Raw genomic sequence first — 11,303 nt, 5'->3', positions numbered from 1 at the left:
TAAGAATCATCTGGGGAGCTTGTTACAAAGCACGTTCCTGGGCTACAGCCCCAGAGATTCTATCAACTCTACTGATGAAGTCCTGGAGCTAGACTGTGAGGCAACACAAGGACTGGGTGACTTGCCCAGTTTTAGCCCTGAAGGCCTCAACTTCCAGAACATTCCTCAATGCCTGGCAAACCAGGTTGGTTTGTTGCCCTAATGGAAGGTGTTCAGAGAGGCAAGGAGTAGCTGATGAAGTAGTGAAGAATGGTTTCTTGCAGGAGCTGAAGGGGAACGTTTCTCGTCCTAGGCATTTGTTTTTGGCTGTCTTCTTGGCCTTGCCTTTGAGCCAGTCTGGGTTTCTCAGGCTCTAAGCCCAGACAGAAGGGGAAGGAAACCGTTGTTTCTTAGACACCTGCAATGAGCTGTCTGCTGCTCTACATTTTTTATTATCTAATTTATTCCTCAGAAACCTTTCATGACTCCCATTTTAGAGACAAGACACTGAGGCTTGATAATGGTTCTGTAATTGCCCAAGCTCAGACATCTGCAAAACGGAGGAGATGGGGGCAACAAAATCCACCTGACTCAGAAACTTGACCCTTTCTAGGTGTTTTGCTGAGGCTGGGGGCAGGGGGCAGAGATGTGGCTGGGACCTTATCTTGACAGATGTCCCTCAGTCCAGGGGGATGGGGCTCTCTCCTGGGATCTAGGGAAGACCCCAGTGACTAGACAGTGAACTATTTTTTTTTAAAAGAATTAAACTATTTTATTTAACATGTCATAGTCATAAAGCAAGTCCATATATTTAGTTTTCTGATATCCTAATGTATTTCCACAAACCTTTTAAGTCTACAATTTTATATAGTTTTCCATCAGGGAGGCAAGATATATGTAATTTCTTTCTTTTTTTTTTTTTTTTAAGATGGATTCTTGATCTGTCACCCAGGCTGGAGTGCAGTGGCGCGATCTCGGCTCACTGCAACCTCTTCCTCCCGGATTCAAGCAATTCCCCTGCCTCAGCCTCTCGAGTAGCTGGGATTACAGGCACATGCCACCACGCCTGGCTAATTTTTGTATTTTTAGTAGAGACGGGGTTTCACCATGTTGGTCAGGATGGTCTCAAACTCCTGACCTCGTGATCTGCCTGCCTTGGCCTCCCAAACTGCTGGGATTACAGGCATGAGCCACTGTGCCCGGCGTATAATTTCTTTCTGTATGTAACTAATTAAAGGTTTTTAAGAGGGTTTAATCTCTAAATCATTAACAGTTTAGTCATAACACCATAGAAACACATTTAAATATTCAGGAAAGAGATTTTTAAGATTATTGCTTAGTCTTATAAAATGGTGAATTTTTTTTTTTTTTTTTTGAGACAGAATCTTGCTCTGTCACCCAGGCTGGAGTGCAGTGGCGCGATCTTGGCTCACTGCAACCTCTGCCTCCCAGATTCAAACAATTCTCCTGCCTCAGCCTTCCAAGTAACTGGGATTACAGGCATGTGCCACCATGCCCGGCTAATTTTTTTGTATTTTTAGTAGAGACGAGGTTTCGCCATATTGGCCAGGCTGGTCTCGAACTCCTGACCTTGTGATCCTCCCACCTCAACCTCCCAAAGTGCTGGGATTACAGGCGTGAGCCACTGTGCCCGGCCTAAAATGGTGAATTTTAACCAAATTAATACCTCTGTATTCTTATTTATGTTTCCTATACCCTTACATCATACTGCTTGGCAAGTAATGTAAGTTTTGATGTAATTTAAAAATTCAATTAGTTGTAAACAAATTCTAATTTGTTAAACAATTTATATATTCCTCTTTACTTACTACACTACCTCAGAATTAATCCTCCTTATAAAAGTAATCATCCCACATAGAAAAAACTGCAGAGCTTCATCTCTTTCTTAAATATTTTCAAATAATGTAAGAACACAAATCCATGTAAAAACTGATTAAAATGGACACTTCATCTTCCTTTATTAATTATGGGATAATAGAAAGAAGTAAACATCATGTTCTTAATATTTCTCTGCTTAACAGAGAAATATGAAGAAATACTGCAATTATGGTTATGGGATATTTTCTGGCTTCTTCAAGTACAGGACACAACTATGGTTCCTACCAGTAAGGAGAAATAAATAATCAATTTTACATAACACAAAAGAAAGATGAGAGGCACAAAAAGACAAACTGACTTTGGCTTTTAAGAACCTATTGTTAACCCTGAAATGCCAGATTGAGTAACACAATAACAAAACAAAAGATGACAGCAGCAAGCCACCACTTCACACAGTATTAAGAATTCTGAAATATGTAATAGCCTTCCTCCCATGTCCCACTCAATCTGTTGTGTTGTCTTTTTGTTTTTCCTGCTTTTTGGCTGCAGGCAGTTCAAGGCTTGCCCAGTGCATCAGTTCAGCTTTTCTCATAGTGATCTCAATCTTTGTTGCAGTCGTAGTTACGTAACTTCACTTTATATCAATCATACCCCATAATTTCACATTTTGATCAAATTTCTTCCCTCCTTCAAATCCAATGTGCACATTTAACAACATGCTATTTACTTCTACTCGACTAAGTTCTGGAAGTGAATTTTTAGCATATACCGAAATGGTAACTTCACCTTCAGTCTGATGCCAGTCATGTCTACATGGAACAACATTTTCCCCAGCATCCTTTTTAGCCCATATGTGTTTCCCTGTTGAACAGCCCTCTTGGGCTAAGAATGCATTAAAATCAGAAGTTTTTCTTCTACAACAGCTCCAGTATTTCATCCCCTCATGGAAAATAGGTACTCCAGAATGATACACACAGACTTCTTCTAGACTCTCTAGATCCCGATACGTCTTTGAACACTCTCCATTCTTACATGAGGCGCCAATCTTAATTTCATCAGTCTTCTTTCTTGCTTCCTTTTTTTTCTTTTTTTCTTTTTTTTTTTGTGGAGTCTTGCTCTGTCGCCAGGCTGGAGTGCAATGGTGCAATCTTGGCTCACTGCAACCTCTGCCTCCCCGGTTCAAGCAATTCCCCTGCCTCAGCCTCCCAAGCAGCTGGGACTACAGGTGTGCACCACCACGCCCGGCTAATATTTTGTATTTTTAATAGGGGGTTTCACCATGTTGGCCAGGATGGTCTTGATCTTCTGACCTTGTGATCTGCCCGCCTCGGCCTCCCAAAGTGCTGGGATTACAGGCGTGAACCACCGCGCTCGGCCTCTTCTTTCTTATCTTCTTCATTCCCTGATGATGGTTTAAGTTTATCAGGTGCTTGTTTTGGGGAGGCAGATACTTTTAATTCCAAATTTGTCATTGGTGCATCTGGGCTTGGCCTTTTGATTGCTTCTACTGGCTTCGGGGCTTGAATGATGTGCTCCTGAAATTTGGGTTTCAATTCAGATAGTTCTTCTCAGTAGTCTTTATTTCAGGTTTGACTGGCTCGGGTGGCTTCTCACTATTATGTCTACCTTTTGTACAGCCTACAATGCTTAAGAAATCAGAAAAATCAGTTGTTCTTCTCTTACATCAAGACCAATCCTTAATGCATCGTGAAAGACTGGAACACCTGGGTGGCATGTGCAAGCATCATCGGAATTGGTCTCAGGATCGAAGCGCTGACCGCAGCCCCGGTTGTAGCACAGCTAGGCCATTTTCTTTTCCTACCGTCACAGGCAAGGCCCAAACACCAGGAACGGCAAGAGGGTGCATTTGCCACTGCCGTGTCGCTAGCACTGGCCTTGACAGTGAACTATTACAAGGATTTCTGTGGGCTCGCTCTGAGCCGCTGTTTCTGGCCGTGCAGACGGACTTCTACCACACGGTGGCGCTGCGGCTCTGCCATAGAAGGCTCCCCTTGGTCCAGGAGCCAGGCCAGGGCCGGCCACAGGACCAGCCTCCGAATGCGAATTCATCCGCACCCTGCGGGGCAACGTGGGGCCTATCCGTAGCTTTCAGCCTTTCCTGGACCCTACTAGGACAAGAAGAGCCGGGAGAGGTGCGAAGGAGGTCTGGAGAGGAGGAGGCTTGGGACAATGCAGAGTCCTGGTAATGAGGGTGACCGCTGACCGCTGTCAGGAGGGACATGGACAGCTGCCGGGGAATCATGGGATTTCCCACTGGCCCAGTCATCTCCCACGCTGGGAAAAGGGATGAGCTTCTCCCCCATGGCGTGTGCGGGTGGGAAGGGTCTCGGGCAGAGAAGAGGCACTTTTTCTGTCCTCCAGGCTGTTTCCGCCTAGTGAAGGCCCGGGCTGGAAGAGCCAGGAGCAAACAGGAGAGTCGGGTGCTGAGCACCCAGCGGGAGAGGACGCAGACTGGTCATCACACACCTGCTGGCCACACAACATCCTCTGCGAGTTCCCCCCGCATACTCCGCCTGCAGCTGCCATTTGGGAAGATGACTCTTGCCTCTTTCATCGTCTGTTTTGTAGATTAGGACTCACTTACGGGCCTAGGGCAGGACTCAGCTCTTCCAGATTCTTATCAAAAAGTAACATCACACTTGTGCCCAGGGGGTCGAGACCAGCCTGGGCAACAGGACAAACCCCCTTCTCTACAAAAAAACACAAAATCTGTGTGGAAGTTGTGTGAACCCTTGGGAAACAGAGTTGCTGTACACGTGTATCAGGCCCTGAGCCAGCTGCAGGGTGGGCATTACTGCCTGGTGCCCTCTGCCCTCACTCTGCCTCCCTGGATGTTGGGGATGGCCCTGTAAACCTTGTTCATAGGGGTCCCTCGTTTTCTGGGACACCTCATCTGAGCACTGAGGAGGGGACACAACTCTTGGCTGGGAAGCAGGAGACTGAGTGTTGCCTTCAAGCCATCCCCACACATGTGACCTCAGTCAGCATTCTGCCCTTTCGTGGGTGTCAGTTGTCTCGTCCATAAAATGGGATGATGTTCTTGTTCCAGCCGGCGTACTGGATGACTAAATGAGGGAACAGGTGAGAAGCTGCGTTGGAAAAAGGAACCATTCAGCTGCAAGACATCCTGGTGCAGTTCCCCCTGGGGCTAATGGGGTTTGGTTGCCCACCTGGGCTGTGTCTCTTTGTGGCGCCAGCAGGTGGCAGCATTGCCTTTGCATGTGCCGGCTCTACCTCTGGCCTCTCCCAGACATGCAGCATGTAGGGCAGGGGACCATCCTTCATCCAATTCAATTCAGGGGTCACGGGAAGGAGGGATCTGAAATGCCCTGAATGGGAAGGGCCTGGAAGGAAAATGAAAACCTCATTCCTCCCCTCAAAAAAACACAGATAAGCCAGGAGGGCAGGATCTGGTGCGTGAGCCCAAGAGGGCTAATGTGACCACTTAGGCTGAAGGGGGACCTTATCTCTGTCTGCCACAACTGTGTCTCCCACCACCTGGAGGAGGGAACTGGGGATCCAGAAGGCTTGGGTCCTTGTCTTTGGTTGGAAAAATCAGCCGGCATTGCAGTGGGGCAGCAGGAACTCCTCTATTTTTGTGCGTGCAACAGGGTTGAAAACTTAATTCACTCTATAATTTATTTGTGCAGAAAAAAGGTAATTTCCTTATTTATGAGTCTATAATGAATCTGGCCTTTCTTCCAACGCCTGCCTGATGATAAGCGAGAAAAACAATGAAATTTTCAACTTGATTTGAACATCCTGGGGCCAGAGAGTTTAGCCGGTCTTGTTAAGTGATCTTATTAATTTCTCTTGGATAAAATGCTTAGTTCTCAGACTGCTTTCCCCAGCTTCTCCCACTGTGGGGCTGTTGGGGTTTTGTGGACAGACAAGGGCAGCTTGTGTGGCATCTGGTAGGAGGCATGAGTTGGGATCCTGGGGTGTGGTGTCCTCTGGACCCAGCAAGGTCCCCTGTCCCTCCTGGCCACTGATCATACTAGAAGCTGAGCTTATGAAACTCATGGTCCAGTCCCTCCTGATCTGACTAGAGTCCCTGTGGTGCCCCTGGCTGGCCAGCCCTCCTGCGCCTGGGCCCCTCCTCCCCACCAAGTCTCCTAGCTGTGCCACCATGGTCCCGGCAGGGCTGCTGGCTCACAGGAATGGAAGTTGGCTTTGAAAGCTGAACTTCAGTGGTGCCTCTCCCTTACTGGGGAGCCCTGGTGCTGGAGGCAGAGGCCGGGTTGGTTTGCAGCTGCCTGGGATGCCACTTCTTCCCAGAGTTCCAATGTGAGTTGGGGACAAGGGCTTCTTTCTCTCGAGGAGGGGTGAGTGGGCCAGTTCTTGGCTCTGCTTGTTTGTTATCCTTCTAATCCCCTTTGTACCATCCCCTGGGCAGGAAGGAGGGGACCAACACTCTTCCTCTTCTTGCCCAGTCATCTATTACATAAAACTCCAGGGCCACACCCAAGGAGAGGGATGAGGGAATCCAGGAAACATGCTCTCAAGAGAAGAGCCTGCTTTAGAAGACTTTTGATCTGCAGCATAATCCTATTTTGCACGTCAAATGCCAAACATTACCACATTTTTTCTTCTGTGCATTCTGTCTATATCAAACATTAATCCTGGTCTCTCTTTAAGCAGAGATGCATGCCTCAGGCCAATGAAGATGAAGATCATGTACCCATCAAGGCAGAAGAGAAAAGCACTGCACTCCAGCGTAGGCAACAGAATTATTATTATTATTTTTTAAGAGACAGGATATCATTCTATTGCTCAGGCTGGAGTACAGTGGTGCAATCATAGCTCACTGTAATCTCGAACACGTGGACTCAAGTGCTCCTCCTACCTCAGCCTCTGAGTAGCTGGGACTACAGGTGTGCGCCACCACACCTGGCTAATTTTTCTATTTTTTTTCCAGTAGATGGGGTCTTGCTGTGCTGCCCAGGCTGGTCTTGAACTCGGAGCTCAAGCAATCCCCTTGCCTCAGCTTCCCAAAGTATGGGGATTACAGGCGTGAGCCATCGTGCCTGGCCCAAAATTTTTCAAATATCATCCTTTTAAAGCTTCAAACATTGGCTAATGCAACCAGAGGAGACATAACACATAAAACATGGGGGGTTTATCCACAAGGAGAATTCACTATCTTGCTGGTGTTAGGTTCTGTCCTTCCAGGGAGGATACGCCATGAGTCAGAAGTAGATGCCACTCGGCAAAAAAAAAAAAAAGAAAAAAAAATCACACCTCTATGTAAAGATGGCCTGGCCCAGCAGCAACCTCTGCAGAGCTCAAGGACTCTCAAAAGGAGGCTCTTAGCCTGGGGCCAAGGCAAGACCAAGTCATAGGATGGAAGGAAGGCTGTGATTGGTGGGCTCTTGTCCAGGCTCCTCATTTGTCCTTTCCTACTGGAGGAAATGTGACATGGGCAATTCAAGCCAATAGGGAACCTGGGGAAGGGGCTGGTGGTGGGTTTCATTCACTGCTTTCCCTCACGTGACTCCCTCAGGAAGGGGGTCTTACTGGGCAGGGCTGAGGCAGATGGCCACACTTACAGGTACTCACTGGCACATGTGGCTGGATGTGGGGGTGGGGTGGGGTAAATAACCATACCTACCTCGTGTAGTTGTTGCAAGGATGAAATTACTTAATCCTTTCCTTTTGAGCCGGTCAGGCTCTGTCACTCAGGCTGGAGTGCAGTGGCACGATGTCAGCTCACTGCAACCTCCACCTCCCTGGTTCAAGCAATTCTCCTGCCTCAGCCTCCCAAGTAGCGAAGATTATAGATGCCTGCCACCATGCCCGGCTAATTTTTGTATTTTTAGTAGAGACAGGGTTTCGCCGTGTTGGCCAGGCTGGTCTCGAACTCCTGACCGCAAATGATCCGTCAGAGAGACAGGACTAGCTGGATTTCCTAGGCCGACTAAGACTCCCTAAGCCTAGCTGGGAAGGTGACCGTGTCCACCTTTAAACGCCGGGCTTGCAACTTAGCTCACACTGACCAATCAGGTAGTAAAGAGAACTCACTAAAAAGCTAATTAGGCAAAAACAGGAGGTAAAGAAATAGCCAATCATCTATCACCTGAGAGCACAGCGGGAAGGACAATGATCGGGATGTAAACCCAGGCAAGCGAGCCGTCAACAGCTACCCTCTTTGGGTCCCCTCCCTTTGTATGGGAGCACTGTTTTCACTCTATTAAATCTTGCAACAGCACTCTCTTCTGGTCTGTGTTTGTTACGGCTCGAGCTGAGCCTTCGCTCACCTTCCACCACTGCTGTTTGCCGCCCTCGCAGACCCGCTGCTGACTTCCATCCCTCCAGATGTGGCAGGGTGTCCGCTGTGCTCCTGATCCAGCGAGGCGCCCATTGCCGCTCCCGATCGGACTAAAGGCTTGCCATTGTTCCTGCACGGCTAAGTGCCCAGGTTCATCCTAATCGAGCTGAACACTAGTCACTGGGTTCCACGGTTCTCTTCTGTAACCCATGGCTTCTAATAGAACTTTAACACTCACCTCATGGCCCAAGATTCCATTCCTTGGAATCCGTGAGGCCAAGAACCCCAGGTCAGAGAACATTAGGCTTGCCACCATCTTGGAAGCGGCCCACTGCCATTTTGGAAGCAGCCCGCCACCATCTTGGGAGCTCTGGGAGCAAGGACCTCCGGGTAACATGTCCACCTCAGCCTCCCAAACTTAATCCTATTTATAGTGTTAGAACAATGCCTATGATATAGTAAATCAGGCTGGATGTGTACTTGCCATTTACATCCATGTATGTGTATGTTTCCATGTGAATACCTGTAGAACTTACTGCCTGACATAGAAGGCACTCAATAGATGCCAGTTGTTCTTATCAGTGGACACACCGAAACATAGACACAGACACCTAGATGAGTATATCTTCATAAACAAAAACATAAAAATGTGTCCGGAATTGGTGGGTTCTTGGTCTCACTGACTTCAAGAATGAAGCCGCGGACCCTCGCGGTGAGTGTTACAGTTCTAAAGGCGGCGTGTCTGGAGTTGTTCGTTCCTTCCGATGTTCGGATGTGTTCGGAGTTTCTTCCTTCTGGTGGGTTCGTGGTCTCGCTGGCTCAGGAGTGAAGCTGCAGACCTTCGCGGTGAGTGTTACAGCTCATAAAAGCAGCATGGACCCAAAGAGTGAGCAGTAGCAAGATTTATTACAAAGAGCCAAAGAACAAAGCTTCCACGGTGTGGAAGGGGACCCGAGCGGGTTTCTACTGCTGGCTTGGGCAGCCTGCTTTTATTGTCTTATCTGGCCCCACCCACATCCTGCTGATTGGTAGAGCCAAGTGGTCTGTTTTGACAGGGCGCTGATTGGTGCGTTTACAATCCCTGAGCTAGACATAAAGGTTCTCCACGTCCCCATCAGATCAGTTAGATACAGAGTATGGACACACAGGTTCTCCAAGGCCCCACCAGAGCAGCTAGATACAGAGTGTCGATTGGTGTATTTACAATCCCTGAGCTAGACACAGGGTGCTGATTGGTGTATTTACAATCCCTGAGCTAGACATAAAGATTCTCTACATCTCCACCAGACTCAGGAGCCCAGCTGGCTTCACCCAGTGGATCCTGCACCGGGGCTGCAGGTGGAGCTGCCTGCCAGTCCCACGCCTTGCACTCTCACTCCTCAGCCCTTGGGTGGTCAATGGGACTGGGTGCCATGGAGCAGGGGATGGCACTCATTGGGGAGGCTTGGGCGGCACAGGAGCCCATGGAGGGGGTGGGAGGCTCAGGCATGGCGAGCTGCAGGTCCCCAGCCCTGCCCCGTGGGAAGGCAGCTAAGGCCCGGTGAGAAATCGAGCGCAGCGCCGGTGGGCTGGCACTGCTGAGGGACCCAGTACGCCCTCCGCAGCTGCTGGCCCGGGTGCTAAGTCCCTCATTGCCCGGGGCCGGCAGGGCTGGCCAGCTGCTCCGAGTGCAGGGCCCGCCAAGCCCACACCCACCCGGAACTCCAGCTGGCCCGCAAGCGCGGCATGCAGCCCTGGTTCCCACTCGCGCCTCTCCCTCCACACCTCCCTGCAAGCCGAGGGAGCCGGCTCACGCCTTGGCCAGCCCAGAAAGGGGCTCCCACAGTGCAGTGGTGGGCTGAAGGCCTCCTCAAGTGCCACCAAAGTGGGAGCCCAGGCAGAGGAGGCGCTGAGAGCAAGCGAGGGCTGCGAGGACTGCCAGCACACTGTCACCTCTCAAAGACACCCCAATACCTTTACTAGGTACACTTGAATTTACATTTGCAGATGCGGATATACACAGTCACACATCATAAATATAACTAACACCTATTGGAAATTTGCTATATCATAGGCATTGTTCTAACACTACAGAAAGGATTACGTAATTTCATCCTTGCAACAACTGCATGGGACAGGTATAGTTATTTACTTCCACATACAGGTCAATTGAGTCACATAGAGGTCAACTCAAGGTCACAAAGCTAGTAATTGGTAGACTTGGGAATCAAGGCCAGGCAGTCCGGCCTCAGAGCCTGCACATGTAACCAGCGGCAATTCTCGCAGACACTCACTGTCTTCCACACAGGCTCAGTCATAGACCTTCACCCAGGCAAACAGAAATCTCCCACCTTCAAGTAGATGCACTTCCATGGTCACAAAAGTGACGTGGGATCCTTGCACACGCACGTGGAGCCAGAGGCTCTGTCTGAGCCTTGCAGAAACTCCTAGCGTTCAGATTAACTGGTTGAATGTGACAGTGTTTTTTCTTGGTGAGTGGGCTTCCAAACAGCTCTGATTCTGCACCTGTCCAGGTGTCAGGTTAATAGCCCCCACTTTTTTGAGGGACTTGGGGAGGAGGCCAGTTCTGTCTTTAGCTCTGTGGCTAAATCAAGTTTTGGCCTTGTCTGAGGGTTTCAGGATCCCTGGTCGTTTCCCCACCTGCTTGTCCTCTGTGAGTGCTGGATATTGCCTGTGGGTGGATTTTTAAAATTTTATTTATTATTATTATTTTTTTTTTTTTGAGAAAAGGTCTTGCTCTGTCACCCAGGCTGGACTACAGTGGCATAATCACTGGTCACTGCAGCCTGGATCTTCTGGGCTCAAGCCATCCTCCTGCCTCAACCTCTCGAGTAGCTGGAACCACAGATGGGCACCACCTCAACTGGCTTAAAAAATTTTTTTTGGTGGGGTGTGGTGGCTCACGCCTGTAATCCCAGCACTTTGGGAGGCTGAGGTGGATGGATCACAAGGTCAGGAGTTCGAGACCAGCCTGACTAACATGGTGAAACCCCCTCTCTACTAAAAATACAAAAATTAGCTGGGTGTGATGGTGCATGCCTATAATACCAGCTATTTAGGAGGCTGAGGCAGGAGAATCACTTGAACCTGGAGGCGGAGGTTGCAGGGAGCAGAGATTGTGCCACTGCACTACAGTCTGGGTGACAGAGTGAGACTCTCTCAAAAAAAAAAAAATTTTTTTTTTTTTTAAATAGAG

At 48.9% G+C, this 11,303-nt stretch overlaps 1 pseudogene; it reads right to left on the bottom strand.

Annotated features, from left to right (window-relative positions):
* Positions 1-2,130: 2,130 nt before the first annotated feature.
* LOC116483833 (cysteine and histidine-rich domain-containing protein 1-like) lies at positions 2,131-3,627 on the bottom strand (annotated as a pseudogene).
* Positions 3,628-11,303: the final 7,676 nt, after the last annotated feature.

This window comes from Hylobates moloch, unplaced genomic scaffold (assembly GCF_009828535.3).
Source record: "Hylobates moloch isolate HMO894 unplaced genomic scaffold, HMol_V3 SCAFFOLD_15, whole genome shotgun sequence".
NCBI lineage: Eukaryota > Metazoa > Chordata > Mammalia > Primates > Hylobatidae > Hylobates > Hylobates moloch.
This window is presented reverse-complemented; position numbering and strand designations above follow the sequence as displayed.